Raw genomic sequence first — 13,772 nt, forward strand, 5'->3', positions numbered from 1 at the left:
GTGGTTAACAGTGACATACACATCTGGGAGGTTCATGGATGGTCGGGGTGGGAAGATCATACATTCCGTTTTGTCTAGATTTAGTTTCAGGAACCTAGCAGACATCCAGGAGGAAATGGCTGATAGACATGAGGAGACCTTGTCCATGGTAGTGGTGGATATGTCAGGGGTGTGGAGGTAGATCTGGGTGTCATCTGCATACAGATGATAGTTAAAACCCATGGAGGAGATAACCTTGCCAATGGAGGATGTGTATAGGGTGAACAGTAGGGGACCAAAGACCGAGCCTTGAGGGACTCCCACCGAGAGGTGGTTGGGGGTGGACTAGGACTCATTGAAGGCGGTCGTGAAGGAGCGGTTGGAGAGGTAGGATGAAAGCCAGGTCAGGGCGAGATCGTGAATGCCCATGGACTGGAGGAGTAGGTAGGAGTAGGAGTAGTTTTTACCTTCAGCTTTAGCTAAGGCAAGGTCATTAACCACTTTGGTGAGAGCAGTTTCGGTTGAGTGGGCAGGCCGAAATCCAGTTTGCAGTGAGTCTAGCAGTGAGTTGGCATTGAGGTACTGGGTCAGGCGTTTGTGAACCAGACGCTCAAGGAGTTTTGAGGCAAAGGGGAGGAGGGAGATAGGACGGTAGTTGGAGGGTAACGAGGGGTCGAGGGAGGGTTTCTTGAGCAGGGGTAGTACAGTGGCCTGCTTGAAGTCTGAGTGGAAGGTGCCTGTGGATAGGGAGAGGTTAAACAGGGTAGTGAGGACTGGGGTCAATTCCGTGAAGTGAGGCTGGAGTAAATCAGAAGGGATGGGGTCAAGGGGGGAAGTAGTGGTATGGGAAGTCTGCAGTAGGTGGTTGACTTCCTCAGTGGTAGTAGGAGTGAAGGAGGTGAGGGGAGGATAGGGTGGAGGAGGATCTGGTTGGGAGAGGGTGGGAGGTGAAGATTGAAGATTGGATATTTCCTGACGGATGGAGACAATTTTGTTCGTGAAGTGGGTGGCTAAATCTGTGGCAGAGAAGGAGGAAACGGAGGGTGGGGGAGGGGGTTTAAGCAGGGAGTTGAAAGTGACAAAAAGACGCCGGGGATTGGAAGCTTGTGCTCCGATGAGCTTGGTAAAGTATTCCTGCTTCACATGAGCAAGGGCAGTGTGGAACTGCAGCAGGTTAGTCTTGTACTGTAGGAAATCCTGGTTAAGTCTAGTTTTTCTCCATTTCCGTTCAGTGGCGCGTGTTTTCCTCTGGAGGTTGCGAGTATGGGTAGTGCGCCAGGGCTGGGGGTTAGGTGGTCGGTTGCGGCGGAATATTGGTGGAGCAGCTTTCTCTAGGGCTGATGAGAGAGTTTGGCGATACTGAGCTGCAGCAGGATTAGGACAGGTTAGGGTGGGGAGAGTGGAGGAGAGGGCATGGAGGGGGTCAGCAAGGACGCTGGGGTTGAGCTTGCGTAGGTCTCACTGCCATCGACCAGGTGGGTGGGGGGTTAGTTTGGAGGTGCCTTACGTGAGGAGGTTGAAGGTGAGAAAGTGATGGTCTGAGAGTGGAAAGGGTGCGATGTCAAGGTCTCATTGCAATGGCACTATCTCATTGGAATTTGTAAGTTCTCACCTTGTATGCACGAGTTTCCTCTGGGCACTCCGTTTTCCTCCCACATCCCAAAAACATACAGATAAGTTAATTGGCTTTCCCCTACATTGGCCCTAGACTACAATACATGCATTACACGATACATATATAGACATATGACTATTGTAGAGATTATATTGTGAGTCCCTCTGAGGGACAGTTAGGCCTCTTTCACAGTGGGACGGTGCGTTTGATGCGACGTTAAGGTCGCATAACGCTCCCCTAATGCAATGCATTGAAAGACTATAACTTGGACGTTATTTAGCCCTGCGTTTGGTGTGCCGTTTTCGTCGCACAGTGATGGAACGAAAACGGCGCATGCGTTACATTTTTTTTTTAAACCTTACTGAGCATGTGCAACATACATAACGCAGCAAATGTATTGCTAAACGCACAGCATGCAGCACTTTCTAAATATTGCTACACGTTACACACAACGCAACATGTGCACTGTGAATGTCGCACAGACTTAATATTGCTGTTCGTTAGTCCACGTTAAAACATTTTTTTAACGTGCGACTTTAACATCGCACTGTGAAAGAGGCCTTGAGCAACAAGACAATATACAGTACTCTGTACAGCTCTGTGGACGATGTCGGCGCTATATAAATACTAAATAATAATAATAGACATGGCCATCACTACTATATTTTCTTCATCGTCTTCCAGCTCGGAAATATGTACCGTAAGAAATACCATTAATTATACAGAACAACAAGCAGTGACTGTCTTTTCTACACAAAACATTGCCTGCTAATTGCTGTCGGCCATTGTAGGGATCACATCATCATCAGCCAGTGATTGCTGGCAAATGCTCATTAGCTATTTAATTGCTATCTTACACACCCATCGGAAACGCCTCTTCTGTGGCAAAGGTCAGTGTTTGCAGAATTGCAGATGATTAGTGATGATTGCCGTGCATATCTGCTTTCATAAATCAACCTTATAAAACCTGCGTTGGTGTGTTTCATACACATGGATAGATTGCACTAGATGACTTTCAGCAAAATGGTGCCCTGACTTGCCATTCTTGCTGGCAACGTGGAATAACTACCTGATTAGTAGTCTGGACGCAGTGCAAATTTTCTGTACGCAGAGCAACATGACACTTAAACAGAAACTTTCTGTAAGAACTTATAAAAAGTGACAGTGGCAGTATCTTTGCAGTCTTGGCAAGGTTATTACTTATACAGGAAGTCCCCAACGTGCAAACACCCGACATACGACCCGCCTATACGAACGGCCTGCCAATCCCTTCACACCTTCACAATGACATCACCCCTTCGTCCTGGGGATTCAGTGCTGGAAGGCCCCGAACACCGGGGAGGTAAAGATTTACCTACCCCAATCCAGCGCAGCGGCTTTCCGATCGGGCTCAGGCGGAAATAGCCAAACCCGATCGGGTCCGCTCTACTGCACAGACGACTCGCATCTGCCCAGGGGAGCAGACCAGATCGGGCATGGCTATTTCCGCCTGAGCCCATCGGAAAGCATCTACTGCGCCTGCGCTGGAGCTGGGGAAGGTACATATTGCAGGCGCTACTGCACCTGCGCCACAGCCGATATCCTTGTCGGCTGTGGTTTTGGGTGCTTCCAGCCCTGGATAGCTGGGATGGGGAAGTCTCATTAGGATCCAGAGGCTATCCCCCAGGGAAGGGGGGGAGGGGTTCTTACAGATTCTTTAAATTTTATTTACGTTTTACTTTTTGGCCACAAGATGGCAATATACACTATCCTAGGTTACCAGCAAGTGTTCAGTCTTTTTTTTTTTTTTTTTTTTTTACTTTACTTTTCAGTTTCACTATTATGAATGAACATGGCTCCTGATTAGAGTCATGTTCATTCATATAAAGGTACTTTGCTTGGCTCAGGGAACACATGTTCCAGTTCACCAATCTCCGAACTGTAAGTCCCACCGTGAAGGAGCAGCGGGAGCATGCACGCACCCGCTGCTGATTGACAGGACATACCAGTATGTCCTGATTGTGTTAGGGAGACTCAAACTGGACCAATAAAAATGTCCACTTTCAGACCACCGGGGTCACACAATCTACCAGTTCCTAGCTGCTTGGGACCTTCTCCCCTCCCTCTCCACTTCAAGGCATGCCCCAGAAAATAGGCTGCAGTCCTCTAGGGCATAATCCAGGCCTCTGTTAGCTAAAATGACCTTGTTTTTCTGTTGTTTTTTTCTAGATCAGAATCAATTTATTTCGCTAAGTACAGTAAGATTGCACTTACAAGGAATTTGTCTTGGCAGTTGCTTAACAAACACAAACAAAAACATTACAAGGACAGACAGTATATATATTACAAGTCAAGGACAGTATGTAAGTATAGTGGCAGTAGATGCCAACCTTCATTGTCATTGATTGTTGTATACAATAATTTGTATCAGAGCAGGGACAAGGTCCTCCAGCACCCAAGGCTGAGACACCAAAGTGCGCCCCTCCATCCCTCCCACCCCAGCTGTCACACACTGATTGCTATTAGACTAAGAGGGCCACAGGGCCCACAACCTCCCCAACACCTTAATATCTAGTTATCTGTCTTGCAGTCACTGCTATGTATCCCCTTTTCATATTTCTTTCTGCTTCAAACACAATTAGGAATGAAAGCTGAATGAATTGTGCGCCCCCTCCTACACTGCGCCCTGAGGCTGGAGCCTCTCCAGCCTATGCCTCGGCCCGGCCCTGATTTGTATTGCAATATTTTTATTTTTTTTTACTCTGTACACTCTACATGAAAATTAATAACATTCTTGAAACACAAAATGTCCAGTTTCAGTTAAAAGGTTAAACTTCAACTGCCCCATCAGTTAAAAAATCTGCATTGGAAGCGACTGTAGACGAGAAGGAGTAAATTAGATCTGGGCTTGCGCAAGCTCAGAACTGCGGATGCTCAGTAGAAGGAAGTGCTCACGCAGGAAAGAAAGAAGGTGGGCACGTGTTTTATTGGGCATGCGGTTCAGAACTTGTGCATTCCCAGGTCAGAATCGCTTGTAGAACGGGGAGTGGGAAGGACCTTGAAGACAACGAGCAGCAGGAAAACAGTCACTAGTAAGTACTCTGGCTCAACAGATTTTTTTTATTTTAAAGTTTAGGCACACTTCAAGGAAACACAAGGTGAAAATAAACTGAGTTAAACAATTGTATGTATCCTCCTTCTCCTAAAAAATGACCTTTTTTTTAGATATGCCACAGTTTAATTTTATTTTTAAATTGACTTTTTAAATGTTTTTCTTATTCATTGTCTCTGCTCAATGGTACATGAAGTATGTCAGAGCTAAATAACTATTGAACCTTTTTATCTCTTTGCTGCTCTCAGAAGCCATTTTCTGCCAGACAAGTGTTTTATGGACGTAATTCCTTATCAAAGAGGGTTACACTAGTCTGACTCAGTCCCAACCCGGACAGAAACTGTCATTTGCATACCTGATTTTTAACTCTTTCAGGCAGAGAAAGAAAAAAGCAACACAGCATAGTTAAAGGACAACTGAAGTGAGAAGAATATGAAGGCTTCCATATTTATTTACTTTAACCAATACCAGTTGCCTGCCTGGCAGCCCTGCTAATCTATTCGGCTGTAGAAGTGTCTAAATAACACTAGAAACAAGCATGCAGCTAATCTTGTCAGCTCTGACAATAATGTCAGAAACACCTGATCTGCTGCATGCTTGTTCAGGGTCTATGGCTAAAATTATTAGAAGCAAAGGTGCAGCAGGACAGCCAGACAACTTGCATTGCTTAAAAGGGAATAAATATGGCAGCCTCCACATCCCTCTCACTTCAGTTGTCCTTTAACCTTCCTAACGTTAAGGACGAGCGTGGGTTGCTGATATTGGTGAGGACGAGTCAGGCTCGTCCATGCTGCCAGGGAGATTTCTAGCTGCTCTGCGCCGCCGGTCCCCGGGCGTCACTGTGAGTTGAGCAAAGTGGGCATAACTCACCAGAGGCTCTCTCCCAGCGATGATCGCTCATTCTCCACCGCCGTTCAGCTCCGGCGTTCCATCATTACAACATACCCAACAAAATAGCATACAAATGTTACTGAGCATGTGCAAAGCCATGCAGTGCATACATTAACCTCATAATACCCACCAGCAGCACTAGCAGTGCAACTTGAGTTTCCAGTTTGAAGCCCATCGAGCAGAGAGGGTCCTGGTGTGTAATGTTCATTATCCATGTGGACTCACATGTCCCCCAATTTCCATTGCTATTCATGCTCCCCAATTTCCATTGCTTTGGCAATGCCTGTATGTATCTTGGCCATGCCAATACATGCCAATACAGCTATTTTTGATTTGATTGTTTTGGATAGAACACAATGGTGTCCGAGCAAAGCTAGGACCGAGCTTGCAGCCCAGCGAGTGGGCAAGGGGGCATTGATTCCATTTCTTTAATTGAAAATGTATGGTATTTAGACAATGTATTGACATTGATTCCACTAAAGTGAGGTATATCACTTTAAATGTATGGTATTTCAACAATGCATGCTAGTTTGTTGGAACCCCCGGACTACTGTTTACAGTAGGGGATGCGGCTTGATGACCTCATCAAGCTGCGTCCCCGGTAATGTGAACAGTAGCCCGGAGCTTCGAAGGAGAATGGTCGATCATTGCAAGAGAAAGCCTCTGGTGAGTTATAACCCCCAACTCATCTCACATCAAGAGGGAGGGTGGCAGCACCTATAGCTGCCTTACCTATACTGTGGAACCTATAGCTGGCATACCTACACTGTGGCACCTATAGCTACCTTACTGTATTGCCACACAAATGCGCCCCCTTGAGGGGAGATGCCATTTTGTACTTGTGAGCCATTTTGTGTTTCAGTCTGACAAATGAATCTGTTCATTTAGGTCTAGACCAGGCATGGGCAAACTTGGCCCTCCAGCTGTTAAGGAACTACAAATCCCACAATGCATTTGCCTTTATGAGTCATGACTGTGGCTGTCAGACTCTTGCAATGCATTGTGGGACCTGTAGTTTCTTAACAGCTGGAGGGCCAAGTTTGCCCATGCCTGGTCTAGACCCTCTTAACACTTGTTTACAAGGAACTAATACAAGATGAGTGTATGAGTCATATGTCACTTATGTACAATTAGTACAAAGTGCTCTTATATAAGGAATGCAGCACTGATCTGACCCATGATTTAAAATCCCTTATTAATGTACTAAAAACCGATGATTGCCTTTTAGTATGAAGATGGGGACATTGGGGGACTTTTTAGCCATACTGCATGAATTTAGGATGATTTAGAAGAGGGTCGTAAATTTAGTTGTTGTATTCCAGAGGGAATATCTAATTGTTTAGATGAGAGAAAAGCCATTTAGAAAAGGCTATAAATCTGTCAGCTACATGTCTGACCGGAATTTGGCTCAGTTAATGCCGTTCTAGCCATTATGAGTTGTTGAGAGTCTCGAGGGGTTTTATCATACTCTGTAGTTCTCTATGGAGTATGATAAGATATAAAACCCGCTACTATTTTGAGATGCCAGAATAATCTCGACTCTTGGCTAAGCTGGCCACCTAGCTAAGTGTCACTGCCTAATTGTCGCCTGAGGAACTTCTCATCTATCGCAGGGGAAGAGTCGCTCTCGTAGGAGGATAGAAGATACTACAACCTTGAGTGGGACACCTAGAAAACACAAGGTAATGTGTTTATAATACTTATTATTATTATGTTATTATGCTCTTATTGTTTGTCTTCTTTCAAATAACTTGGTATTTTCCATCATAGTGTGTATCACTCCATCTTCCAGCGCATGCCTTCAGGAGTAAGATTCCGGTCAATCGCTACCAAAACCTCTAGACACAGGAACAGTTTTTTTCCTCAAGCGGTAGCCATACTTAATGCTGAACCACGTTAGAGCTGCTAGGACTGAAAGTAATCAGCACAGAACTAAACATGAACAATTCTCACATTGCTTACTGCCACTATACTTATAACGTCCTTAACTTGTAATATTCACACTGTCTGTCCTTGTATTGTTTTTGTTTGTGTTTGTTAAGCAACTGCCAAGACAAATTCATTGTAGGTGCAAACTTACTTGGCGAAAATAAATTGATTCTGATTCTGATTCTGATGTGTTAACTTTATTGGTTGTGTCTGGTGATTGGAGGAATCAGAAAGAACCTGCAATTGCTACCTGTTGAAGTAGTATCACTTTTTCTGTATCAATACACTTACCTATACTGGGGACACTCAAACCTTGCTTACCTATACTGTGGAACCTATAGCTGGCTTACCTATACTGTGGAACCTATAGCTGGCTTACCTATACTGTGGCATCTATAGCTGCCTTACCTATACTGTGGGGACACTCATACCTGGCTTACCTATACTGTAGAACGAATAGCTGACATACCTATACTGTGGCACCCATAGCTGCCTTACCTATACTGGGGACACTCATACCTGGCTTACCTATACTGTGGCACCCATAGCTGCCTTACCTATACTGGGGACACTCATATCTGGCTTGCCTATACTGTGGCACCCATAGCTGCCTTACCTATACTGGGGACACTCATACCTGGCTTACCTATACTGTGGCACCCATAGCTGCCTTACCTATACTGTGGACACTCATACCTGGCTTACCTATACTGTGGCACCCATAGCTGCCTTACCTATACTGGGGACACTCATGCCTGGCTTACCTATACTGCAGAAACTATAGCTGGCTTGCTTATACCGGGGCACCTATAGCTGGTTAACCTATACTGGAACTTATACTCACCATTGGCATGCTGATCCCTCATCGTGTACCGATAGCTTTCCCGGTATCCTCTTTCATGTCCCTCGGCGTATTTGCTTCTCTCTCAGCAATTACATGTTCCCCGGTGATTGGTGTTGATGACGCCAGGGTCACGCAGCGTCATAATTATCTGGCGGCAAACTAATTTCTTTCTGTATTGAATTCAATATATAAAAAAAATAGGAAGTACAGAAAAAATGCTTGACCCGTAATGCTTTTCCTTTCCTTCCCATTCCCTTTATTGCTTTTTGAATCACTGGATATGTCTATTGGCATGTTGTGGGTCCCCCACTCATGGACCATCCCTTAATCTTCCCTACCCTACTTTACCCTACATTTTCCTTCACCTCTCTATCCCTTATGAAAAAGTAATTATTCAAGTATACTAGTTTAACAATGTGTTCTTCAGTTAAGACAATTGATATATTTTTCTGTTAACTTGCTTTTCTTTTTTTCTGTTTTTATCTTGCATACCCCCTGCGTGGGGATTATTATGCTTTTCCACATGTTAAACATTTTGATTTATATCAATAAACACCCTTGAAACGAAAATTATTTGAAATTAATTGAACCACATTTTGCACAGAAATCCTGGGGAAATTGATCGCCAGGGAGGTTAATTGTATGCTTGGCACTGCACATACACATGTCTGTCTCATCATGTCACATGACACCTCATGTTTCTTTTCAGGTGCGCTTTAAAAGAATCAAGAAAACCTCTTCTCCACAGCTTTCCAGACGCCTCAATGACACTTGGGTACCTCGAATAATGAGGCACTAAGGGATGCAGGGGAGACTAGAAGGCAGAAGACAGAAAGAGGCGCAGTATAGTATGATGAGACACAAGGTATACAGTAAAATGCACTGGGTTATATCGCTTATCTTTTTATAAGAAGCATTTATTACTGACATAAACGTCTTCTTTTTTCAGTTAGGGCCTTTTTCGCACTAGAGCAGGAGAATGCACATGAAAGACAAGTGCGTTCTGCAATAGTCTCTCCTCATCACATGCCATGCGTTTTTAGTGCGATTGTAAAGTGCAAATTGTGTGTACATACACTAGGCCGATTACCCACCGATCGACAGCATATTCGATCACTGGGATCGAATCTGCTGTCACATCGTTCACCCTAAACGCTAAATTTCGATCTATTTCGTCCCGAAATAGATCAATCCCATCGATCGCTCCATGCGGGAAATTACCGCCGATCACCCGCGGTACGGGAGCGCATCACTAGCGGCGTACAATCGACGCAGGTATACATTACCTGAAGCTGGCTCCCGGAATCTTCTCCGCATCACCTCCCGGCTCCCGGGCTGGCATCTTCTTCGCATCACCTTCCGCATCCCGGCATCCATGTACAACTTCCTGTGTCACTGCAGTGACAGCGGAAGTACAAATAGAGAGCGCTCTATTTGAACTTCCGCTGTCACTGGAGTGACAGAAAGTTATACTCAGATGCCGGATGTCGTGATGCGGAGAAGATGCCAGCCGGGAGGTGATGCGGAGAAGATGTCAGCCGGGAGGTGATGCGGAGAAGATGCCCGGGACCAGGCTTCAGGTAATGTATGCGGGGGGGGGGGGGGGCAGGCAGCTCAGCAGATGGTGAATCGGTTTCAGGCTGAAATCGATTCACAGTCGGTTTGCAGTAAAGGCAGCCATACAATCCCTCTCTGATCAGATTCGATCAGAGAGGGATCTATCTGTTGGTCGAATCTGATAGCAAATCGACCAGTGTATGGCCACCTTAAATGTAATTTAAACTTTACCTGAACTCTTGCACAGGACAGAAGCAAAACAGAGAGAAATGTACCCTGTATGTATTTGGAGAGTTAAGCCTGTCTAATTACCCCTCATCTGTGACTGATCACCACTGTAATTTGATCTTTTCAGCTGTGTCAGCTCAGGAATCTCCTCTGCCACAGCATAGCAGCTAATTTGTAAACACAGGATGGTAACCCTATGTCTGCTTCCATAAAAGCAGGAAGTAGACAAACTGCAGATTTATTGCAGGATTTGTATCAGCTGTTAGAAAGAAATGTTTTCTTTAATACTGTTGCTTATCTTTTAGAGCAGAGAGGAAGATCTGAGTTAGGGCTTGTTCACACTGCAGACGTTTTTGTCTTTTTTTCGCCGGCGTGCAGTATTTAAAAACGCCCCTCGACCACGTGGACTATGAATGTCTATGAGAAGGTTCATATCAGCGCGGGTCGTGCCATGTCTGTTCAGTAAAGCAGTGCATGGACTGTTTTTGAAGCGACTCCGCCTCAATGGAAAGTATAGGAGCAACGCAAAACACTCACAAAATCGTTTTGTGTAGCGTTTGTGTTTTTAAGAATAAAAACATTGTATTTATTATTTTCCGGGTCAAAGAGTTCACTTCCTGACTTGCGTCAGGGGGTGAATTACAAAACTGCTCAGAAAAACCGCTTAGAAAACCGCTAAGCACTAAAAGGTATCGCCCACCCAAGCGCCGGGAATTGGAAAAAAAGACGCCTCAAAAACAGCCCAGCACAGCGGACACACGAGCCGAACGCAATGTGAACATGGCCTAAAGGTCCGCTTTAACTGCATGGGGCATAAAAGCAATCACATAAAAACAGGCGCTTCTGGCAGAAACAGCATGCTGCAATTTACATTATGCCATTGGCATGATCAGCAAATAGCATCAGGGGCTACTGTACACACACTAGATCTCTCAGCAGGGGTGCTCTTTATTGGCTACATTTCATCTAGTGTGTGGACATTTTAGAAGCTGTTAAACCCCGGGTGTGAAATGACTTCTAAACTAAGCACTGTGTTTTTCCCCAGCTGTTGTCAGCAATAGAGAGCAGCTACACAGCACGGCGGGGTAGGGGATAGCAACCTAGAAATAAAAAAACACATATATAAGTAGATAAATACTAGTTCTACTTATATAACAGATGTATTGCACTGTGCACATTATTCCTGTGAATTTTATAAAGGAAAAGCAGAGAATCCTATTCTGGGCAGTTTCCATCTTTGTTACCTTTGACCTCCTGACATCATTTCCTCCCTCAATTAAATGGCCAGTGCTCCTAAGGTATGTGATAACTCCGAACCATAACAGCAGAAAAAGTTTTGAATGCAGGATTAGCATCTCAATCACTTAAAGGGGAACTGAAGAGAGAGGTATATGGAGGCTGTCATGTTTATTTCCTTTTAATCAATACCAGTTGCCTGGCAGCCCTGCTGATCCTCTGCCTCTAATACTATTAGCCATAGCCCCTGAACAAGCATGCAGCAGATCAGGTGATTCAGTGGTTCAGACTTATAAGTCTGATCTGACAAGACTAGCTGCATGCTTGTTTCTGGTTTTAATCAGATACTACTGCAGAGAAATAGACCAGCAGGGCTGCCAGGCAACTGGTATTGATTAAAAGGAAATAAACATGACAGCCTCCATATACCTCTCTCTTCAGTTCCCCTTTAATACGCTCAGACCAGTTGCTGTTGAAATTTGATTTTTTTTATGGTGACAATTCTGCTTTAAATGTTATTATGCTGTTGCTTATCTTTTAGAGCAGAGAGGAAGTTCTGTGTTCAGGTCTGCTTTAAACACTTTTTTTCTGCTTGCCCCTAGATATAGTATGCCTATTATAGTTTTGTCCGATAAAACATTTCTATGGGAAATAAACCATATTCCATGTGTGCTGTCAACATGTCCCCTTCAGTGTGCTGTGGTGGCTGCTAATGAGTGGCTGCTGCTGCTGCTGCTGCTGCTGCTGACATAGTGGCTACTGCTAATGAATGGCTGCTACTGACATAGTGACTGCTGCTGCTGACATAGTGGCTACTGCTAATGAATGGCTGCTACTGACATAGTGGCTACTGCTGCTGACATAGTGGCTACTGCTAATGAATGGCTGCTACTGACATGGTGACTGCTGCTGCTGACATAGTGGCTACTGCTAATGAATGGCTGCTGCTGACATAGTGGCTACTGCTGCTGACATAGTGGCTACTGCTAATGAATGGCTGCTACTGACATGGTGACTGCTGCTGCTGACATAGTGGCTACTGCTAATGAATGGCTGCTACTGACATAGTGACTGCTGCTGCTGACATAGTGGCTACTGCTAATGAATAGCTGCTACTGACATAGTGACTGCTGCTGCTGACATAGTGGCTACTGCTAATGAATAGCTGCTACTGACATAGTGACTGCTGCTGCTGACATAGTGGCTACTGCTAATGAATGGCTGCTGCTGACATAGTGGCTACTGCTAATGAATGGCTGCTACTGACATAGTGGCTACTGCTGCTGACATAGTGGCTACTGCTAATGAATGGCTGCTACTGCTGCTGACATAGTGGCTACTGCTAATGAATGGCTGCTGACATAGTGGCGGCTGCTGATATAGTGGCGGCTGCAGGCATAAGTGGCTACTGCTGACATAAGTGGCTACCCTTCACTCATCAGGTCCAGGCCCATGTATCTGTGTTTCCTCCCCCTCCACTGGGACTTCAGCTGCCATTTTCCATTGTGCCATAGTAATCACCATAGGACTACAAAAATGACTGACATTTCCTAGTACATACTGAGTATACACTATGGTGGCCATTTCTCTGTAGTTCTATACTAATTCCTATGGGATTGCAGGAGATCGGAGGGTAAGTGGTGACACAGGTTGGCCCTAAACATTGGTGCATGTGGCCCCACAGTAACAGCCTGTGGGCTACATGCAATGAAAATCTCACAGGAGTTTTGCAGGCCACTGAAAAAAGCTTGGCGGGCCACATTTGGCCCTCGGGCTGGACTCTGGAAACCCCTGATGTATTTAGTCATGTAAAGTACATGCCGTCACTTGGAACAGGTGGCAGTCGCGTATGGAGACAGAACACAGCAGGAGCATGACGGCGGAAAGGGGAGTGTGTGTTCTGCTGCCAACGATCTGTACAGATCCCGGGGCAGAATGTTTGGCACTAGTTCACTTTAGAGGACCCAGCAGGAAACTTCATGAGGAAATTCTGCCAACATGAGGGAGATTGGCACCCTCTAAAACTGCTACCGTAGGTTTCCGATCGGTTGTAGTAAACTATGCCCACATTATTTGGTCAATCACAAGGCTTTGTGTTATAGGAGGGTACTGTGATTGGAGAACTGTACCCTATGAGGTTTCCTATTGGGTCCCCTAAAGTGAACTAGTGCTGAATGTTTTAGATGGGTGGGAGACCTGGGGAGTCCGCCGCTGTGCACCCCACCGACCCCCTTTCAAACGTAAGCTTTTAGTCTGAAGCGATCAAGAGTTTTGTTCAGGCAGCCATATTGCTGGATCAATCGCTAGCAGATTTCATCATTATGATCTAATCTGGGAAAACTGACAAGTGTATGGGCACCTTAAAGAGACTCTGTAACCTTAAAAAGATCCCCTGGGGGGTA

The 13,772-nt window shown here is 45.2% G+C and overlaps 1 protein-coding gene across 1 annotated transcript in view; it reads left to right on the forward strand.

Annotated features, from left to right (window-relative positions):
• The first annotated feature begins 7,189 nt into the window (after positions 1-7,189).
• The window catches only part of LOC137563882 (uncharacterized), a 58,051-nt gene continuing 51,468 nt past the window's right edge, over positions 7,190-13,772 (forward strand). Inside the window, exons 1-2 of the mRNA XM_068276938.1 lie at positions 7,190-7,258; positions 9,059-9,214. The gene's annotated coding sequence lies outside the window, so the exon portion shown is untranslated. The remainder of the gene's footprint in view (positions 7,259-9,058; positions 9,215-13,772) is intronic.

This window comes from Hyperolius riggenbachi, chromosome 1 (genome assembly GCF_040937935.1).
Source record: "Hyperolius riggenbachi isolate aHypRig1 chromosome 1, aHypRig1.pri, whole genome shotgun sequence".
In the NCBI taxonomy this organism is placed as follows: Eukaryota; Metazoa; Chordata; class Amphibia; order Anura; family Hyperoliidae; genus Hyperolius; species Hyperolius riggenbachi.